Source organism: Castor canadensis, chromosome 14 (assembly GCF_047511655.1).
Source record: "Castor canadensis chromosome 14, mCasCan1.hap1v2, whole genome shotgun sequence".
Classification (NCBI taxonomy): Eukaryota; Metazoa; Chordata; class Mammalia; order Rodentia; family Castoridae; genus Castor; species Castor canadensis.
In genome coordinates this window covers 64,459,336-64,482,335 of record NC_133399.1, presented here as the reverse complement: position 1 = coordinate 64,482,335, position 23,000 = coordinate 64,459,336, and the positions used below count along the sequence as shown (strand labels likewise).

The window sequence follows — 23,000 nt, the reverse complement described above, 5'->3', positions numbered from 1 at the left end:
CATATGAATATTTTGTCTGTGTGGTAAAAAAGAAGAGATAAAGTATTAGAACAAATAACAGAGGTTAGATTATTCTGCAAACAAAATCAATATATAAAATCAATTGCATTTCTGTACTCCACTACAAATATTTGAAAAATAATAAAATACTATTCATAGTTGTATCAGAAAAGGTAAAGTATCTAGAGAGTCACTAATAAAAATAGGCAAGACTTCTATAAAGAGAATTAAAAGATGAAGTATTTAAGAAAGTCTAAATGAATGGAGAAATAATATTTATGAATAGAAAATCCCAACATATGAAAGATGTGGTTCTCTCAAATTGCTTTAGAAATTTTATGAAACTACAATGAAAATTCCTCCCTCCCTTCTTGGAGCACGATGTCAATTCTTAACTGCAAAGGAAGAGAGAATGGAAGATGTCCCTATCAGATACTGAGACTATTGTAAATGTGAAGCAATTAGGATAACATGGCCATGTGGAAATAGAAAAATAGATGGCCAAGTGAGAATATAGAGTCCCAGAACATACACTTATGGAAATATTCTTTCTAAAGACCTAGCTCTAAAGACAGGTAGAAAAAAGGAAGACATTTTAGTAAGTACAGTGACAACTGGGTGTCTAGGCAGAAAATAAATGGTCACTATCTTACCTCATACATAAAAATATTAGCTCAGGTGGTAAGGAAAATCTAAAAGGTAGAAGAAAATATATAGGAAAAAATCTTTGACCTCAGGTGAGGAACAACTTAAAAATGATATAGTAAGTGTGAGTGACTCCAGGGGAAAATACCTAATATGGGAGGAGATATTTATAATATATAGTAGTAAAAAAAGGGTAAGTATCCAGAATAATAAACAATGAAATCCATATTAGAAAGATCAGTAGCCCAAACATAGTGTGAGTAAAGGACTTGAAACAGTACCTCACAAAGGAGAAGACACAAATGGCTCAAATCATGAGATACTACACAATCTTGGTGATGATGAACACTTAACTTTAAGCTACTCTGTTTCTCAGCCAGCGTATTTGAAAAACTAAAGCCAATAATAGCACTGCAAGAGGTGGGTGAGAACTGACACTTCTGGAGAGAAATAAGTTGTTACAACCAAATTGGAAAACACTTTTGCTTTATCTTGGCAAGTTGAAGATATCGTTTGGTCCATCATTCCTAGATGTGTACTTGGAGAAACAGTTACACTAGTGTCTACTCTTGGTGTTGAACATTCTATGTGCATTGACAAATGTATAAATGCCCCTTATTCACCATTTTAGTATCAGATCAATAGTTTCACTGCTGTAAAGATCCCATGAACTCTGCTTATTCATCCTTTCCTCCCTTTCTTGCTCCCCACCAAACACTGGTAACCACTAGTCCTTAGTGGCCCACAGTGTCTCCTTTTCCAGAATGTTCTGTAGTTGGAATCGTATAGTCCATTGCCTTTTCAGATTGGCTTCTTTCACTTAGTAATCTGCGTGTAAATCTCCATCTGCAGTGAATGAGATGTTTCACACTCTCATCAGTATTTGGTAATAATGACAGCAGTCTCACTCTTGCCATTCTAACAGGTCGAACAATTGTTATTAATTGGAGGAGAGCAAAGGAAATAACTGAGCTGTTCATTAGCATAATAATTTAAAAGTTGAAAGTTGCACATATAATAAAATATAAAACTATACACACACATTGTACCAAAGCTAATTTGCTGCTTTTGATTTTGCAACCACTGGGAAAACTGGATGAAGGATACATGGGACTTCTGTATACTATTTATCCAACTTTCTATATACTTATAGTTTTTTTTTCAATCTGAAAAATTAGAAAACATCTTGAGTGCTATTTCTTCATAGATAAAATACTATCCAGCTATGAAATCAATGAACCATTGATAAAAACCACAGGGCTACATCTCAAAAACATCATATGGAGTAAAGAAAATAAATCACATAAAACACATACAGTATAAGGTCCAAAACATAGGAGCTAAACAGTATATCAGTTTGCGATGCAACTGTAATAAGCTAAAGCAATAAAATTAAAGATAATGCTTATCCCAGGGGATCCCTACTTCCATGAGTTTGCCTCCAGGAGTTCTATCATGTCTTCATAGTGAATATTGCAGCAGAATCTGTCATGCTGATGGCATATGGAGCAGCAAAGGAACCATTTTGAGACATATGGAGCTTTCGGGTTTTTTCTCTTGACTAGACCTGACCTCGGAAGAGACTATTTTACCAGAGCCTGACCTGCTGGGGTCTTATTAGAGCCTAACTTAGCTGGGAGAGGTTCTTGTTTTTTTTATAAAATAGTTTTTTAGAAGACTAAACATACTCATACCAGATAATTCTACAGTTGTCTTTTTTAGTATTTACTTGTCCACGTGAAGCTGACACATGGATGATTACAGCATATTTATTCATAATTGCCAAAACTTGGAAGCCACCAAGATGTCCCTCAGTAAGTGATTGAATAAATAAACTGCAGTACTTCCAGACTAGGGAATACTATGCATTAAAAAGAAACAGGCCACGAAAAGATACTGATAAGCCTTAAATGCGTATTAGTAAGGAGAAGAAGCCATATTGGACAGGCTACATACTATATGGCGTTCTGGAAATGGTAAAAACTATGGAGTGATTAAAAAGATTAGTAGCAGCTGGTGGAGTGGATCAAGTGTAGAGCACCTGCCTAGCAAGTGTGAGGCCCTGAGTTCAAACCATGGTACTGCCCAAACAACAACAATAACAATAAAAAGATCAGTGGTTGTTAGTGTGGAGGGAGGGATGACTAGATAGAACACATACAATCTTTAGGGTGGTGAAAGTACACATTTTATAAGATTGTAAAATGACATACATATCATTACACATCGTATATTCAATAATCAAAGAACATGCAACACCAAGCATGGATCGTAATGTAAACTATGGACTTTGAGTGATAATGATGTGTCAGCATAGGTTCAGTTGTTTGCAACAGCTTTACCACTGTGTGTTCGTACTGTGAGAAGTCTGTGTGTTGTGTGTGTGGAGGAATGTTCTGAATTCTGTACTTTCTGCTCAGTATTGTTGGTTTTCTATTTGTTTGTTTGCTTATTTTCTTGTTTCATGCTATGGGATTTGAACTCAGGGCCTTGCTCTTGCTAGGTGCCTCTACCACTTGAGCCATACACCCAGCCCTTAATGCTGTTGGTGAGTTAAAGTATTCTAAGATCTAAAGTTCATTGGTTAAAAAAACCTCTGTGTGTTGAAAAGAATAAGTGAAGTTTAGAGTTCAATAGAATTAAACATTCTTGATAGAGCATGTAAGTATAGAGCATCTAAGAGGAGATTTGGTTGTAGTTTAAGTTCTGATCTAACCTTGGTAAATCAGTGACTGAGGTATCTGAAGAATGGTTCCTGGACCTGCAGCATCAGAACCACTTGGGTATCTGTTAGGGATATAAATTTTTAGACCTTACCCCAGACCTACTGAAACTTTGAGAGAGGGGCTGCTGTGATTTGAATGTTTGTGCATCCTCTGAAATTCATGTTTAAGGTTACTCCCCAGAGTAACAGTGTTAAGAGGGAACTTTTAGGGTGAAGGCTCTATTCTCACAGGTGGGATTCATGCTTTATAGAAGGAGGGAACTACCTTGGCTACTTTTTGCCCTTCTATCTCTTCTGCCATGTGATGACACAGCAAGGAGGTAGCATCTTGGAAGCAGAGAGCATCTCTCACCAGACACCGACTCTGCTCGTGGCTCTATCTTAGACTTCCCAGCCTCCAGGGCCGTAAGGAATGTATTTCTGTATTTATAAACCACCCAGTCAGCAATAAGAACAGACTAAGACAGGGTCCAGCAATCTGTGTTTTAACGCAGGTCCAAGGATTCTGATGTACACAGACTTTTGAGAACCACTATCATCCGTAAAATTAGTAGATAAAATTAGATGAATCAGTTTTCCCTATATGTGCTACATAAATCACTGATCTTATGCTAGATGCTTTTAGATGACTTGTGTAAAAGCGTTATAAGTTTCTCCGACTGTATTTATTTTAAAGTTTATTAGTAAAACATACGTAGCCTATCAAACCTTCCGGTTTACTTGTATGATTACTTCATATATGGCTAAGTTTTTTTTAAAAAAACAAAAAGTGCATTAATTTAAACTTGGTATAAATACAAATAGTAAGCCAAATTAATAAGGTGATATAAGAATATTATGAGACTCATGGAGTTGGTTCTCAAATGTTGAAATTTCAGTAACTCTGAAGTGGATGAGTCTCTAAAATACTCCATTCAAAAATCATGACATCTGCAGTCTCAGTTATGTGAGAGGCATAAGTAGGAGGAGCTTACTCTGAGGTTGGCCTGCAGAAAAAAAAAGCACAAGACCCTATCTGAAAAATAACTAAAGCAGAACAGTCTAGAGAAGTGGCTCAAGTGGTAGAGCACCTGCATCGCAAGTGTGAGGCCCTGAGTTCAAACTCCACTCTCACCAAAAGAAATTTAAGAAATAAAATCATGAGACTTAGTATGCTTGTTTTTCATGCAGATTTGCCTCTTAAATTTCATTTCAGGCTCACAACCCAGGTTATTACAAAGGGACCTGCACACCCATGTTCATTTTAGCACTATTTATAACAGCCAAGCTATGGAAATAGCCAAGATGCCCCACTACCAACAAATGGATTAAGGAAATGTAGTATTTATACACAATGGAATTTTACTGAGCCACAAAGAAGAATGAAATTTTGTCATTTGCAAGTAAATGGATGGAACTGGAGAACATCATCTTAAGTGAAGTTAGCCAGGCTCAGAAGGCCAAAAAACACATGTTCTCCCTCATATGCAGATTATAGACCCAAAACAAATGCAGTAATATTATTGGACATGGGTCACACACTAAAGGGAGAATGTGCATGGGAGGGATAGGGAAAGGAAAGGAACCCTAAAACTTGAACATGGTTGACGTGCTCACTGTAGAGGACCAAATAAAGTAATCTTAAACTGATAGAGGCCACTATGGGAAGGGGACCAGGAAGCAGCAAAGAGGTCTGGCAGAGATGAACCAGTGTGGGCTGTAATACACAAGTGCTTGGAAGCAATGCTAGGAATCTCTCTGCATAGCTATCTTTATCCCAAACTAGCAAACATGCTATGTCTTTCTTATTATCTCTTATGTTTTCTCTTCAACAAAATTGGAGAACAAGAGGGCTGAACAGGTCCTGGGGTGGGGGGATGGACGTGGCCCAAACAATGTCTACATATGTAAGTAAATGTAAAAACGTTAAAAAAAATTCAGGCTCACATATTAATAATTTAGTCCATAATCTTTGCCCTGGAAGGTGAAATGGTCTGTTAGTGTGCTTTTGTGATGGGGGAAGATATCTATTGGAGACTCAAATTTAAGCATAGCTAATGGACAACATGCAGAATTCACATGCAAAGTATCAAAATGAAACACATTAAGGAGAAATCTGTTTTGAAACCACCATTTAATTTTAGAGGCATTTTCTTCCTTTCACGACTTGTAGTATTTATAGTATAATAGGCAGATGTTTTTATAAAAAGAAATGAAATGACTTTTGGATAATAACAAACATATTTGGTAATTAGGGATTTATACTTTATAAAAGTTTGCACATTATAAGTAGCTACAAGATAGCTGGCCTTTTAAACTGACACTTTAATAGCTTTATTGAGATATAATTTCCATATCATACAGTCTATTTGCTTGAAGTGTATAATTCAGTGGTTTTATATATTCACAGAGTGGTGCAACCATCACTGTGAGCAATTTCAGAATATTTTCATCTTCCTCAGAAGAAACCTTATCTTCATTGTCACTTACTCCTCATGGCTCTGCATCTACTTCTAGTGCTAGGTAACTACTTATCTATTTTTTTGGTCCTATGAATTTACCTATTGTAGACATTTTATATACATGCAACAGCATAGTGTGTAGCCGTCTGTGACTGGCTTTTTGACAGTGTATTTTCAAGAGTCATTTATATTGTAGCATTTGTCATTATTTTATTCCTTTTGATTCTCGAATAATATTCCATTGCATTGGTATGCCATGTTTTGTCTACCAAATCTTCAGTTGATGGGCATTTGGGTTGTTTCCAATTTTTTATTATATTTCCATATAAAAGATGGTGCTATGTATATTCTTATATAAGTTTTTGTGTAAATTTGTGTTTTAATTTCTCTTTGGTATATACCTAAGAATGGAATTTCTGGGTTAGGTGATAACTATCTTTAACAATTTGAGGAACTGATTGGATATAAAATCAGTCTTATTAAGGCTAATTACATTTCCATTTTAACTTTTAATGAAGTATCAATTTTGTTTGTCAAGAATTTTATATAAAATACCTCCCTAAAATTATTTTTGGCAAAAATTATTATTAAAATACATGTTTTTGAACATAACTGCTTACAAACTGCTATTCTACATCACCATTTATCATCATTTATCAAGATTGTCACATCCTTCTGTGGCGTATTTCTTTCTCAGAACATTTTATTGCTGCCTGTGTCATTTAGCATTTAGAAAAAAAATGGAATGGAATCTGCTGCTGGCACTGATGAAATTCTTGTTTTTTTGTGTTGACTTTTACAAATAAATGATATGTTATTAAGAAACTGATGGCAGTTTTCTTTTTCTTTTAAAATTCTCATTTCAATGATAATAAAAAGCATTTTTCTAAAATAAAAACATGACATTTTGACGTCTTTCTCTGACACTTATTTTTTCTGTGTTATTCTATTGGTTAATACCTTAGAGTTTTAGGAAGAGTTGTTTTTTTAGTTGAATGGGATTTTATGTTCAGTAAATTGTTAATATTTGACTTTGTCTTTGTCACAATGTTTCTTAAAGACTTCTGTGCCAAATTGGCCACCTTTAATTCCTTTTTAGGAAAGGTCTTCAGGATATTCCCTTTTTAGATCTACTTATGAAATTAGGACTTAATGCTTTGTTGTGAGAGAGGAATGTTCCTAAATAAAAGGATGCAACTAAATTTAGTTTAAGTGATAGCATAGGAAAAAGATGCTTCTCTAGGTGGAGACAGAAAAAAATGCCAGTTACCTGAGTGGTTTAGATTTGTTTTTGGACAGAAAAGCTTTTCCTTCGTGCACTAAAGAAAAAAGAACAAGAAGACAGCATGAGGTAGTCAGGGTCTTTGTAAACAAAAGAGGACACATTGTTAATCTCTGAGTATAGCACTGTATGATTTTACAGATAGATTCACAGAAATTATCTTTGATTATATTTCTGGTGCAGAGAACATAATAGAGTAATGACTATTTATAATGAAGAGGCAAAGTTTCGTCATTTGGGTCCTGAGGGAGGAACAGGGTTTAGTGTGTAGAATCTTAGTGAATGCCCTTGAAAACCAGACAATGGAAGAGAGGAGGAGGCATCAGGATTGGACAGAGGAATGAGTCAAGATGTCTTTTCAGCCAATAGGGAGCAAGAGCTGAAATGGTTCATCATGTCAACATGGCCAGGTGTTTATATTCCACCTCTCTTGGTCAGTGGGTGAGGCTGTCCCTTCCTCTCCTTGGGTCCAGCATTCTGCGCAGTGAAGACAATTCCCATTCCTGAAGGGCTCACACAAGAACATCCTATGACAACAATCCCAATGACTGAGCCAAGAAGTTTATCCCTGAATCTTTGTTCCAGTAATGTTTCTTCCATGTCATCTGCACTGCATCTGTCACCATCCTTTTACCTTTTTTTTTTTTTTCAGTTTTGTTGGCATGTATTAGTTGTACAGGGGTGTTTCATTGTGATATTTACATTTGTACTTACAGCGTATCTTTATTAGATTCATCCCCTCCATCATTTTCCTTTATACCTCCTTCAGTCTTCTGAGAACAATCTCAACAGATTTCATTGTTCTATTTTCATACATGTATACAAAATATATCCATGATATTTGCTCCATCCCTTTAACTTTTATAAAAGCTTTCTAAAATATTTTTTGTTTTTAAAAGTAGTACAATTAGACACAAATGTACATTGAGGATGGAAGTGGTTAAGTCTGTTATTTTACAGCTTTACAACTAAAGGCTGTGTGTGCTGTGGGTTGAATGCTTGTGTCCTCCCCAAATTCTACATGAAAACCTAGTCCCTGATACGATGTTATCACGAGGTGGAGCTTTTGGCAGGTGATTAAGTCTTAAGGATGTAGCCTCATGAACGGGATGTGCCTTTATAAAAGGGGCCTGAGGAAGCTTGTTTGCCCCTCCCACCACATGAGGGCGCAGTGAGGAAGACCCATCTATTAGAAAGTGAGTCCTCACTGGATCTATTGACACCTTGATTTTGGCCTTCTCAGTTTCCAGATTGGGAAATAAAGTGCTGCTGTTTATAAGCTACTTGGCCTATGATAATTTGTGACAACATCCCAAATGGATGAAGTCAAAGTAGCATTAAAATAATGAGGCAACCTTTGTATACTGAAAAGAAAAAAGTCTGTAATATCATAGAATGGAAATATCAGCATGCACAACTATATATACCATAAATCTATTTTAATTTACACAGTGCTACAACTGTGTGCAATATACAGACATAGACTAACCAAAGTTTTAACCTTCTGAAGATTGAATTTGGGTGAACAAGAAGAGACGAATGGTAGTTTTCACTTTATTTTTCCATATTGTTTAAAATTGTAATGAACTTGGTATAGTTAGGCATTCATTAGGTGTGTTAACTTTCTATTGTTGATGTAACAAATCATCACAAATTTGGCTTAGAACAGTGCAAATTTTTGTCTCACAGTTCTGGAGGTTAGAGGTCAGAAATAGTTATTTTGTTATTGGCTTTTGTCCCCCCCCCTTTTTTTTTTGAGATAGTCTTACTATGTCACCCAGGCTGGCTTTAAACTTGTGATGCTCCTGCCTCAGGCTCACAAGTGCTGGGATTACAGGTGTGTACACTTGAAATAGTTCTTACTCTGGTAAAATCAAGATGTTATCAGAACGATCTTCCCTTCTGAGCTTACAGGGAAGAGTCTTTTCCTGCCTTCTCCATCTTCTGAGGGTACCTGTGTTCCTTGGTTTATCTCTCCACCCTTTTCCTCTTTTCAGAACCAGCACAGTACTGTCTTTAATTTCTCCCTGACTCTTTTTGTTTGTCTCTTCCTTCCATTTACAGGCATCCTTGTGATGATATTGACCCACCCAGATAATTCAAGATAGCTTCCTTACTTTAAAGTCAAGTGATTAGCAATCTTCATTCCAACTGCAACCTTACTTCCCGTTTGCCCTGTTACAGAACCCACGCACAGCTCCTGGGGTTTGGACTTGAACGTCTCTGATGGCCAGTATTCTGCCCTCCCAGGAGACTAGTGAAACAGCAACCTTCTCAGCACCTGCATGCTGTCTGCTTCTAATACCTGTTCAGATAAAACCAGGTGAATGAGAAAATTGAGAAACCAATGGGGTAAATATTCCAATTTACACATCATTACTGTTCTTTGACCTCAGTAGTATTTGTTCAATAGAGTTCATGTAAGTAAAGCCACCTTGTTTAGAAAAAAATGCCAGAGAGATTGTACATTGTATGTTCTTGCCTAGCTTTCCCATGCTGGCCTCTATAATAGACCTTATTATGCACAGGTAATCATTACTTTCCTTGTTTCTTGCCCATTTCCCTGGAAAATCCTTGAAGGTGGTAATGTTCTGTACTTTGATTTGCTAAGTCATTCAACAAATACTTATTAAGCACCTATTATGTGTCAACTTTTTTTTGGAGCATTTGGGTCATATCAATAGACAAAAACATCCCAATGTAAAATTTAAATTCTTTAGTGGAGGAAGATATTTGTACATAGAGAGTATATTGAATGGAAAAAAATAGAAGTCAAGAGGATTTGAGAATGTCAGAGATGGGGATTGTTTGCAATGTCAAAGTGTATCAGAAGGGCCAGTATATGGCTGAGCCTTAGCTACTCAGAAGACAGAAATCAAGAGGATTATGTTCAAGGCCAGCCCCTGCAAAAGTTATCAAGACCAAAAACCATCTGGGAGAAGTTGTTTACACCTGTAATCACAGTCGAGGCAGAGGTAGGAGGATTGTGGTCCAAGACTGGGCCTAGGCAAAACTGGGAGACCCCATCCAAAAAACAAACTAAAAGCAAAAGGGCTGGAGTGTGTCTGTAAGTGGTAGAGTGCTTGCCTAGTAAGCCTGAGGTCTTGAGTTCAATCCCAAGTACCACCAAAGAAAAACAACAACAACAAAAATGAACAGTGTATCAGAGCAGTCCTCATTAAGAGGATTTGAGTAAAGATCCATGTCTTTAATGAGTTAATGACATGAATAACTGAGGAAATTGTGTTGGAGGCAGAGGGAGCATTCACTTTAAATTTCCTAAGGCAGGGAAATTCTGAGACTGCTCAAGGACAACTACAAGGAGAGTGTGTAAGGATGCTGTGGTCACAATGGTGAATATAGACTGAAGGGAGCCTAGGCTGGGAGCATAGAAACATCCTACTGGAGGGGTCCAAGAGAGACGATGTGGCTTAGACCAGGTGACCAGAGTGAGTGATGTGAAGTCATTTTGGCTTAGACCAGGTGACCAGAGTGAGTGATGTGAAGTCATTTGAGTCTGGATACATTGCATTTGAAGATAGGGCCAAAAAGGGTTGCTGACAGCTTGGCTGTGGAATGTGATGGAAGGGTGTATCAAGGACAAGTTCAGGTTTATAGCTATCATCAACTGAGATAGCGAAGGCTGTGGAAACAAGACGATTGGTAGACAAGATCTAGAGTTTCTGCTGGGAATGTGAGATTCTATAAGACATCCAATGGCAGATGACAGTAGGCTATTTCATATATGAATCCAGAGTTTAGAAAACATTAAATATAGGAGCAATCAGCATATAATAGATACAAACTAAACCAAAAGACTGTGAATCCACCAAACAAGGTAGTGTAGGATGCCTGAGAATGAAACTGAGGCCTGAGTCCTGGGGACATTGTAGCATTTAGAGATTGGAGCAAGAAAGGAAAGCCAGCAAAGAGCCTGAGAACCGTGTATACTTCTGACGGCAGTAGGTAGTAGGTGCTTATTTAGTGGATGAATGCACAAAGAAGAGGCAAATTAGCATAAGAAAATGATGAGTATTGTTTCTCAGTGTAGAATAAACTGAAAGGTGAAAAATAGGATCAATCTTATCTATCTCATCAGTAAGTGAGTGGGAAGTCATGGAGATTAGAGTTAAAATAGATCTGTTTCTATTCTATAAATATGTTGTATGTAAGAAAAGTAATATGAACCATTCATTCTTAGTAAGTTAAAGTGGGTTTTTTAAAATTCAGTTATTCTCTAAAAATCTTCTTGGGACTTAATGTGCTGGTTTGGTTAATTTTTCAAAAAAACATGTAAAGTTATCCCTTCCCTATAGAGATGAATATAGTTTTGGGGTTCATTGTTTCTATTGCTTGTGAATATACTTCAGACTAGCAATACTAAGTAGTTGAAACTCATTCTAGAAATTACCCCATAAATGTATTTTCATTCTTCCTGTGGAGATACAGGAGAATTTCTAAAATGAGTCTGGTAAAACTCTGATGATTTCTATTCAAGTGAGTTAGTTTTCGCATATTTGATAATTTCTAGTAGCATTTCAGCAATCATCCTGCTATAACTGCTATTAAAGGTGATTTGGAGTTTGTACTGAATATACAAGCCTCAGATATTTCTATAAATGTATATATAAATAATCTAGTTGGGTAGCATATAATGATGTAATTCCAACTCTGTTTGACTCCTGTCTCACTATCTCTGTTGAGAAGGAAATAGACTAAGGAAGTAGCAATACCACTAAGCCTGTGTTTTGACAGAATGGGAAAATAGAAAAGGAAACTCCCAAATTCATCTTGTCTTGCTATGGATGAAGATTCTGTGACAAGGATGCTACTGTTGTCATGCATGTATTTTTAAGTGAATTAGATTTTACTTATATGGGCCTGACCTGTCAGTGAGAAGGAGATGACCCCGTGTGGAAAGGCATGCAGAAACAGAAACCTCCACCTTTCAAAAGAGTCTCTGAAGATATAAACTAGGTTGAATAAGTACCTAAATCTTAAGCTCAGGGAAGTCATGTGAAGTGTGTCACATACTTGTTTCTTGTTTTTGTTCATTTTTGGTGTAGGTATTTGGAGAGGCCCTGGCCGATCTCTAGGTCATAGTGCTTCCCATGGCTGCTCTGTATCTAGGCTCCCTGTGTTTCTTTGCATGATAATTCCTCTCTCACTGCAGAGTGACTCCAAATCTCTTGGAAAACAAGAAGTAGTTCATCCTCTTCTATGAGTTGCTGGGGAGAATCCTTGATTTATATGGTATGTAAGTTCTGTAATCATTGGAACTTGCCTGGGGATGGTAAATACAGAAATCTGCCTTGGAAGAGAATTTGTCCCAAATTAATTTGAGAAAACGCACATGACTTTAAAATTTCCATTTTCAATTAAAGCAGAGGGAAACTTTACAACAAGGGTACAGAAGTTGATGCTGTTGTTTATTGTGTTATGTGCTGGTATAGACCTCCTTTTACAGTTATTTCTCTGAAATGCAGTAAAAAAGGAATGTCTCGCACCATAGCAACCCCCATGAAATGAGGCATATGTTGTTTCTAAGACTCACAGTGTGCTTTTCTGATACTGTGTTTGCTCATAAACATGTTTATTGTAGGTGCTGTCTAAGGCGGGGCCATTTTTCTACAGAAATCTTCTCCTGAACCTACTTCTGGTTCCCTGTGGAAGAATGAAACTTCTTAGTTACTTTGGGGAATTTTATACTTTTGGGTATTAATAACAAATTGATGGCCGTTGTGTCGCCATCACTTATGACTGTTCTGTCATAAACTGCCCTAGTTTCAAAGTACACTAGGACGTCATGTTGGATTTTGAAATGGGGGAATGGTGAGGTATGTTGAAATAGACATTCTATGTACCGTAGTGATGCCTTACATATAAACCACCTGTTCTCTCTCTTAAACTTGCTGTGTATGCCAGTAACAGCATTCCATGTGATGTCTGGCCTGTTTGTACATTCTCGTTCTGCCACTTAAAGCTTAATGGCTTTTCTCTCAACACTTCTCAGTGTAGAGAATTGATGTTACTAAATTAAAACAAATCTTGGAGATCCCTTTTCATGTCACAGAATACCATACCTACCGAGTGTGCAATACACAGGCTTCCTTTAGCAGCAAGGGAGGAGCTGCTTATGGAGAGGGCAGAGTGAGATGAGGTGCTAAGTTTGGGAATGCGTCATATGAAGGAAACCTATGAGGAGGCAGTTGTTGTGTAGACATGAATTTGTGATTCAGCACAGCTGGTCTAGTGCTTTGTAACGGGAGGTCTGTGAAAGACATTTAGGACTGCCAGTGTGTGAAAATAATAGGCTAGAGCCAATGGAGCCTAGTGACATTTGCTGTAGCTAGCTGGGTTCTTTCCATTTGGGGTCCTAGCTAAACACCCACAGTTCTCTTCTGAAAGATACTAGGCATGATGACCTTGCTTCACTTAAAGTGAAATAGTCCAAGTTTTGTTGAAGAAATGATTTAAGAAAGTATTTTTAATACCGTGCTTTCATTTAATTTTCTTTTCTTTCTTTCTCTCTCTCTCTCCCTCTCTCTCTCTATCTCTTGTCATTGGGGATTGAAACCAGTGTCTCATGCTTGTTAGGCAAGGACTTGACCACTTGAATCCCAACTAACCCCTTTGCTGTTTAGTTTGTTTTTCAGATAGAGACATGATAACTTTTTTCTGGCTGGTCTCAAACTGTGATCTTCCTATCCCTGCCTCCCAACTAAGTAGATGCAAGGTGTGCCACTGCACCTGTTTGTTTTTGAGATAGGGTCTGGATAACTTTCTTTTTCTTGGGGGGGTCTGCACTGGACTTGAACATTATCCTCCTATCTCCACTTCACAAGTACCTTGGATTATAGGGGTGTACCACCATGCCTGGCAGCTATAATACCACTCTTGATAATTCACTTATTTTACTTCTTATTTAGTGAAAAGTACATGGAAATTTAGACTGGGGAAATTACTTGGGATAATTTCTTAGGAATAACCTAATTTATATTATTTCTGTATATACATGAGGATAAATTTTCTTGTGAATAAGCCATTCTGCTTTTTTAAAGTTCAAGTGTCTTATTTTTCTTAAAGATAGAGGAATAGCAAGTATACTTTATAGTTTGAGTATCTTGTTATTTTTTAACCAATGAACAGTAAGTATGAGTAGCAATTATTTAGTAATGCAATGATAAACTGTTAGAATGGTAAGGATCATAAAATTGCTGAGATAAGGAGTTGGAGGGGACCAATCACCTGATTTTATAGAGAGTATTTAAGTCAATATTCAATCCCTTTAGCTGTAAAATGAAAAAAGTATTAATGGATCCTCAAATTTTATGTAAAGATTGAAATGTAATTTATTCATTCAAAAATATTTATTTATTGAGTGCTTATTATGTGCCAAAGTGTATATAGGGTGACAGAATTTATTTGTGTACTAGAGAGAAGAAAGTCTTATTCTCACTGAGTCTTTAACAAGTAGAGGAAAGAGGTTTTTTCCAGTGCTAGCAAATGAGGACTTCCGAAGGGCTCACTGTGATAGGGTGTCATCAGCCCTTACACAGGGGTCCATACTTATGGAGAAAGAAATGGAACTACTGTATCTTTGGTGGAAAGTACACACATCATCTCAAATAAAGTTTATTTATTAAGTCAATGAGAAAAACTTAAACCTAGAGCAGTTGTACAGTTTTTCAAAGGTCTCCAGCAAGGTAGTTGCAGAACTGAGACTAAAATTGTCCAGGTTCTAGCCCAGGGATCCTTCTTAATACCACACTGCCCCTTGGAGGGTATATAGACATGTCTGCATGGTAGATTGGAAGGAGGCATTATTTTAAATATTCCACACCTGCCAGTATGAAAACCATTGACACCATGCAAATAATTTAGTGACAGTGAAGTCAGGGTTCCTAGAATAATACATTTTAGTTTGCACCATGATAATAGATAAATTAATTTCCCATATAGCTTAACTTTGAACTGTGTATTTTAATGTATTAAAAAATAGGCTCCAACTCTGTGAAGTTTTCTCTGGTAAGCTGTTGGTTGTAAAGCAAAGCCAGAATTCAAGGTCATTCATCCAAAAATTAGAGTGTGCTGAAACAGAAGGTATATATGTCCTCTTGTCTACGGTGTGGGCTGTGTGGGAGATTTTTCTTTGTAAATTGAATCATTGGAGACCAAGGCTCCTATAACTGCATTTGAAATCCTGCAGCTGGTAAATCTTTGGTAGTTTTAATTTCTTTCTCAAAGAAACAATCTGTTATAAGTGTGGTCTTAGTTGTATGTGAGTTACACATCTTAATTAGTAAAGCTATATTAACTACTTGGAGATTTGGTGAAAACTCCAGTATTAGCCAAAAGTGAACATTTCTGATCCTCTATACTGATCTCATTTCAAGTTAGTTTCTATCCTATATCATCTGCCCACCAACTCCCAACTGTTTCGCAAAGATATACATGATGTTTTTCTAAACAGTGTTGATAGGGAATTACTTTGAGAAGGCCTCTTTTTGCTTGGAAGGGAGGCTGGCTCAGTGAGCCAGAGGTTGAGTTTCTACTTTCAGTGTTTGGCAATGTCACTAATCCCAAAGAAGTGGTGCATGATTCCCTGTCTTCTAGGGGCTTTCAGAAGGCATGTGAGGTTAGAATTAACTGACAATACCTGTGATCCTTCTGTAATTTATTTGAACTTTGCAAATTGCCATAATGTATGTAGAAGAGAAATGCAAGACATATATCTATTTTCTTACTTTATCTATTTCTTAAAACTTGAATTCTCTTTCCTGTTTTCAGTGGTCTACCCATTAAAGTAATGGGTAGAATTGTAAGACTTTTGAATGTCTAGCAGTCATTTCACTACAAAAAAGAGATGCAGCCCCAGATAACACATATATTGGCATTGTCACTGCAGTGCTTTGGGCAGATAATCCCACCCTGATATCCAGTCTGGAGCCTACTGTTATAGAAAGGTATGATGTAGACATAATTTTCCTCCTCTGATACTTCCCAGCTTCTTCACCGCAGTGATTCCTTCCTAAGCACATAAAGATCTATTTGACTTTGTCCTTGCACTGTGTTATAAGGCAGACAAGCTCAAGCTGACACACACAGTTTCTCTCATGACAAAGACCAACTGTGATTTATGACCATTTACAGAATGCTAGTGATGTGAGGAAGGATGCATTTTCAGTTAGCAAGGCTACATTTTTTCAGTTGGAAATAAGACCATGTTAAAAATCTGTTTCAGGAGAATCTTTGCTGAAGTTTTCTTTTTAGTGCAGAGCTAACTTTTCCATAATGTTCATCCGATGTGTTGGTATGGTCAAATCCCCTTAATAAGTATTGACTTAGCACCTGCTCACCCCAAGTCTTATGCTAACTGAAGTGAAAGATTTCATGGGAATCCAGATGAATGTAATTGTATAGTTAAAAGAAATGGGGTTCTAGTATGGGTCTTCTCTCCTTTAGTCAAATAAAAATTGTCATAAAGCAATGTATCTTTTCATCCCCAAATTTGGCTTGTTTAGCAAGCATCATATCAACTAAAGATGAAAGGAAGAGATGAAAATGTTTATTCACTTTTAATATTAGTACAGCTTCCTGTTTTCACCAGAAATTTCTGAAGACCTGACTATACTACAGCCTTGAGATTGGCTTGATTAATAAGACAAAAAGATGGTTTATCAACAGAATAGATAACTGTGAAAGCGTGAACTCCTGCCACACCCTGAATGCCTTATAGTCCTCTGAAAAACAGTCATGAGGGGAACGATGACATGAAAAAGTCTTTTCATTGGTTAGGACCCAGGGACCTCCATTATGAGTGCTGTGACTTAACTACAGTGTATGAGTGAGAAATCATTTAATATTGTTGGCAAGATTATCTGTTATTTGTGCTTTATTTCTCATATTCCTTGCATTCATAGTTTATTGGAATGGAGTGTTGAGTTAATAAGACTTCTTTCCCCATCAACAGAATTTTCAGAACAGGTCAAGGTCAAAGGAGAGACCTTCACTTCATTAAGTCTGACCTTTTCACAGAGAGCCTTGTGTAAGACCACAAGTAAGACCAGTAAACACTTAATCTTATAGATCATTGACCCAAATATAGTCATATGACTACAACTCCAGTCAAGGAAGACTGAGAAAATGCAATTTTTTTTTTGTTTAGCCATGACATCTGAATAGAAATCAGAGTTCTCAGAATAAGGAAACAGCTACTGCTTAACCTGCCCAAGTTGTACATTTTTTCTATCTGCTTTCTTCCCAATACTTAGAAGAAAGCTCTGGCTATTTTGTTTATCTTGACCGCTATAAAACATCATGTTTGCACATGATGCCTGCCTTTCTTCCTGAGAGGAGGATCATACAAGTTCTTTAAAGGTTTCAACTACATTAGCTTTGTGGGAGTATCATTAAAGCAAAATAAGAAAAGAGTGTTTCATGCTTTTTTCCTTTAATTTCAGATTTTAATTGTTCATTCTGATTATCTATATAAATAGATTCATGCAGTAGCATGTAATTCTTAGAGGAAAATGTATGACTTTGGGGCCAAAGACTTGGGTCTATGGACTAAGATAGTCAGAGGTGGTTCTCAGATAAAAATTGTTGCTCTTACCAGATAAGAGGATATCATTGCTGGGAAAGCAAATGACAGATACCCATTTCTTCAAGATTCACGTAGTTGTTTAGAAATAAACAAACAAAAGGCTTCCTCTAGTTTTCTGCTCTTAATATTCCTTTAAACCCATCATTGAGACATAGTTGACATTGGTGATTCTTTTAATATAAAATCTCTGCGGTCTTCGAAGGGAGCATGTTTAGGCAACTCTTATAAGATGTTTCTACATGTAATTACCCCCATCTCTTCAAAAAAAAGAAAGTTTATGATTTACCTCTAGGAAAAACCTGCAGGATGTTGTAGGAAAGAGGGCGGGGAAGACCTTTGCTTTCCATGCAGACTTTTTGGGTGTAGCTCTAACCCCATAGGTCGTAGTTTAACCCCTGATCCCTATGGGTAGAAATGCTGATTTTAGCATCTGAGAGGTATTCATGGAAGACTTTGGTTTAATAGGAAGAATGCCCACATGAATAAATCTTACCAGTTTCTGCTCGTTTGCTGGTCAGCTGGAGGTACTGATGCTGACTGGAGCTGAGGATGCTGTGTGCATTGTGGCAATGCAGCTCCTTAGTGTCACCAAGATCCTTACTTTCTGTTTGCTGCACACCAGCTGTTTGGCTTTCCAAGTGCATAAATACCTGGCCTAACATAGACTCACACACAGGGGAGTATCTTAATGATAGCATAGTCTCCTTTTGAAAGAAAAGGAATAAAGGAGGCCAACTGAATTGCTCCAAGGTTTTCAAGGTAGAACCACTGGCATTACCCCTGTGTGGTGCTACATGCCTGAACTTCCAGCATTTAAGGAGGTGGAGGCAGTAGGATCCAGAGTTTGAGGTCAGCCTGAGCTACATATGAACACCCTGTCTCAAAAAATTGAAAAGGAAGGAAAACAAAAGACCAGTGTTAGAACCTTGGTTCTGTGCTCTCTGTCCAGTGATTTTTGCCCCCCTGCTCCAGAGCACTAAATATCTCAAGAAAAATGGGACTGAGCTCAGTGTGTCCTTCTTCCCTTTTTCTCACCTTCCCTCTTCCCTCTCTGTCTCCCTCTTTTCACATTTCTTCTTCTCTCCCCCGCTCCTCCTCCCCAAACTTCTCTTTCTTTTTTTTTTTTTTTTGGGACAGGGTCTCCCCATGTAGCCTAGGCTGGTCTAAAACTCACAATCCTCCCTCAGCCTCTTGAGAGCTGGAATTACAGCAGTGTACCACTAAGCCCAGTTAAGGGTTGAGTTCAGTGTTTTCAGTGTCTTCCTTTGTTTCTGGCACTTAACAGATCTGAAATCTACTCATGTATATGTCATGTTTTAGATTAGTAAAAGGCTTATTATATGGAACTAACTGGTGAGGTGAGGTTTTTCTGGTAGTGTTAGGCAAGTTAGTCAAGGGGAAAAATGGGTCGTTGTGGTAGAATGGATGAAGTTTGGTAGTTGATTATAGATTTCTGCAGTTTGTGATTAGGCTTAGGGCTCTTGTCTCCAACAGCTTATTATCAGGTAAGCTATTTTGCTGCCAGAGCTGCTGAATCTACAGTAGTGTGAATCAGCAAGTAGGAAGTTATTAGTCATGTGAACTCAGGCATTTCCCACTGCCAATGGCTTGATATACTCGTATCTTCCATGACATATGGACATGAAGTCCAAACAGGATACCAAGTGATGTGAACCCTAGGTGAGGTAGAGTAAGGGTGGAGAGGTAAGAGAAGAAGAGAATGATACTTCGTTGAAGAAGGTGAACACAGTGGCCAAAAATTTTTGTTTCACACAATGTATAATTTAAACACTAAGGTATGGTTCTTTTGAAAATGTCTTCCCTTTTGTCATTTCTTTTTCCTAATGTCAGAGAATAAGAGGAAGAAAAATACTTTACTTATCCCTGGGATCAGTGTTTCTCAAGTTTTTTTTTTTTTTTTTCTTTTTTGTGTTACTGTGGCTTGAACTCAGGGCCTGATGCTTACTTGGCTGGCACTCTTTCACTTTAGCCACTCTACCAGCCCTTTTTTGTGTTGGATGCTTAGGACATAGGATCTCATAAACTGTTTGTCCAGGCTGACTTTTAACCCTGACCCTCCTGATCTCTGTCTCCTGAGTAGCTAGGACTATAGGCATGAGCCACCAGGGCCCAGCACTTCTCAAGTTTTACTGTGTGTGCAGATCACCTGTAAATTTAGTAAAATACAGTTCTGACTCAGTACCAGTGAGGCAGTCGTTGTCAAAGTGTGTTCCTCAGAGCAGTAGTATTTGCACCCCCTCTGTGCTTATTAGAACTGTTGATTCATAATGCCCACTTACCAACTAAGTTAGAATTCTAGAGGATAGGCCCTAAAACTGTTTGAACAGTTCACCAGGTGACTCTTGCAAATGCCATCATAGAAGCTCTTCTCTGGAGTTTTCCCAGGGACTCTGGGATTTTCTGTTCTGTGGTTGGGCCTTGAGTTATTCAGTTGATATCCAGCAAATGCAGTTTGAGCAGAGATCTTACTTTAGGCTCCTCACTAGCTATAAATTGACTGACTCTATTAATTGTATTTCTTAGTCCTTTATGTTACCTGCTAAAGTAATATGCTATTCCTGAGATCATGTTCAACACCAGTGTGGTTAGACACCAGTGTGTGGCACAAGGGTGATCCTTTCCTCCTCCCTTCCTTCCCTCCTCCCTTCCTTCCCTCCTCCCTTCCTTCCCTCCCTCCTTCCCTCCTTCCTTCCCTCCTCCCTTCCTTCCCTCCTTCCTTCCTTCCTTCCTTCCTCCCTTCCTTCCCTCCTTCCCTCCTTCCCTCCTCCCTTCCTTCCCTCCTTCCCTCCTTCCCTCCTTCCCTCCTCCCTTCCTTCCCTCCTTCCTTCCCTCCTCCCTTCCTCCCTTCCTTCCTTCCCTCCTTCCCTCCTTCCCTCCTTCCCTCCCTCCTTCCCTCCTTCCTTCCCTCCTCCCTTCCTCCCTTCCTTCCTTCCTTCCTTCCTTCCCTCCTTCCCTCCTTCCCTCCTTCCCTCCTTCCCTCCTTCCCTCCTTCCCTCCTCCCTTCCTTCCCTCCTTCCTTCCCTTCCTCCTCCCTCCTTCCCTCCTCCCTTCCTTCCCTCCTTCCTTCCTTCTTTCCCTCCTCCCTTCCTTTCCTCCTCCCTTCCTTCCTTCCTTCCCTCTCCCTTCCTTCCTTCCCTCCTTCCTTCCTTCCCTCCTTCCTTCCTTCCTTCCCTCCTCCCTTCCTTCCCTCCTCCCTTCCTCCCTTCCTTCCTTCCCTCCTTCCCTCCTTCCCTCCTTCCCTCCTTCCCTCCCTCCTTCCTTCCTTCCCTCCTCCCTTCCTTCCCTTCTCCCTTCCTCCCTTCCTTCCTTCCTTCCTTCCCTCCTTCCCTCCTCCCTTCCTCCCTTCCTTCCTTCCTTCCTTCCTTCCTTCCCTCCTTCCCTCCTTCCCTCCTCCCTTCCTTCCCTCCTTCCTTCCCTCCCTCCTCCCTCCTTCCCTCCTCCCTTCCTTCCCTCCTTCCTTCCTTCTTTCCTCCTTCCCTCCTTCCCTCCTCCCTTCCTTCCTTCCCTCCTTCCTTCCTTCCTTCCCTCCTCCCTTCCTTCTCTCCTCCCTTCCTTCCCCCCTCCCTTCCTTCCCTCCTTCCTTCCTTCCTTCCTTCCCTCCTTCCTTCCTTCCTTCCCTCCTTCCTTCCTTCCTTCCCTCCTCCCTTCCTTCCCCCCTCCCTTCCTTCCCTCCTTCCTTCCTTCCTTCCCTCCTTCCTTCCTTCCTTCCCTCCTTCCTTCCTTCCTTCCCTCCTCCCTTCCTTCCCTCCTCCCTTCCTTCCCCCCTCCCTTCCTTCCTTCCTTCCCTCCTTCCTTCCTTCCTTCCCTCCTCCCTTCCTTCCCTCCTCCCTTCCTTCCCCCCTCCCTTCCTTCCCTCCTTCCTTCCTTCCTTCCTTTCTTCCCTCCTTTCCCTCCTTCCCTCCTTTCCTCCCTCCTTTCCCTCCCTCCTTTTCCCTCTCTCCTTCCTTCCTTCCTTCCTCCCTCCCTCCCTCCTTTTCCTCCTTCCTTCCTTCCCTCCCTTCCTTCCTCCCTCCCTCCCTCCCTTCCTCATTTCTTCCTACCTTCCCTCCCTTCCTCCCTCCCTCCCTCTCCCCTTCCCTCCCTCCCTTTCTTTAATGGTTCTGAGGTTTGAACTCAGGGCCTTGTACCTGCTAAGTAGAAGCTCCACCACTTGACCAATGCCCTCAGCTCCACACCTTTTTTTTTTTTTTTTTTGCTTTTAGTTATTTTTGCAGATAGAGTCTCAAGTGTTTTTGCAGGGGCAGGCCTCATACTGTGATCCTCTTACCTATATCTCCCAGGTGGCCAAGAATGCAGGCATGCACTGCCTTACCTAACCATGATGATGCTTTAAGAGATAGGAGGGCTGGGCATGTTAGTGCATGCCTGTTATCTCAACTGTTCAGGAGGTGTGAGGTGGAGGTAAGAGGATTGAGGTCCAAGACTACCTTTGGCAAAATCACAAGACCCTATCTGAAAAGCAAACTAAAAGCAGAAGTACTGGGGGCATGACTCAAATGGTAATGTATTTGCCTAACATGCATGAAGCCCTGGGTTCAAACCCCCATATTGATAAAAATAAATAAATAAATAAATAAAAGGTAGACTGGAGGAAAAAAAACTTACCTAAAATCCTCTATAACAAAATATTTTTGTAGATTTTTCAGGTGGTATGGTTGTTATCTGGCTTTTGCACCTTTGTGTGAGATTAGACCCAATTCATAGTTATTTTTTATCATAAGTGGCAGGGCCATTGTTACCTAGATTCAATGGTTGTGATATTCCATTGGAATCAGACATGCTTAGCGATGTCTTCATGAATATTGCTATTATTGCAGAAAGAAGAAAAAATTAATAATAGAGATTGGATTTTCTAAATAGTTAAGGTATTTGCAAAAAAGGTGAGGTTACCTTTTATTATATTTCAGTAGCTGCAACTTTTCAAGTTTTGTTGACTTCCTCCAAAGACTATGGCTGGAGAAAGGCACATAGTATATTATAACTATTTTTCAAATGTTTTACGAGGCTTCCAGTATAGATGAGTAGAGATGATTTATAATTTTCTATTAAGAGGTTTTGGTCTTGTAGAAAGGATCCATTTGCTTTGTTAATATCTATAAAGCAATGAAAAGAGTTTAAAATTTGTAAGGGCACTCAACAAGTATTCCAAAGAGAGGTATTTAAGTACAACATTTAGATACTAAGGTATCGTGTTCTTTCCATCACTCTCTAGCTGAAGTATAAGTAGACATAAGAACTTTGGTTCAGGACTGTGGGCATGGCTCAAGTGATACAGTACCT

The 23,000-nt window shown here is 38.8% G+C and overlaps 1 long non-coding RNA gene across 5 annotated transcripts in view; it reads left to right on the top strand.

The window, feature by feature from the left end:
* The window catches only part of LOC141416876 (uncharacterized), a 163,750-nt gene that overhangs the window by 13,165 nt on the left and 127,585 nt on the right, over positions 1–23,000 (top strand). For 2 of the 5 annotated variants that reach the window (XR_012441450.1, XR_012441451.1), the window contains 3 exons: positions 5,760–5,872; positions 9,278–9,445; positions 12,267–18,359. This is a non-coding gene — a long non-coding RNA (uncharacterized lncRNA). Of the gene's footprint in view, positions 1–5,759; positions 5,873–9,277; positions 9,446–12,266; positions 18,360–23,000 lie in introns of those variants that run through there. The other 3 variants (XR_012441453.1, XR_012441452.1, XR_012441454.1) reach the window with 2 other exon arrangements.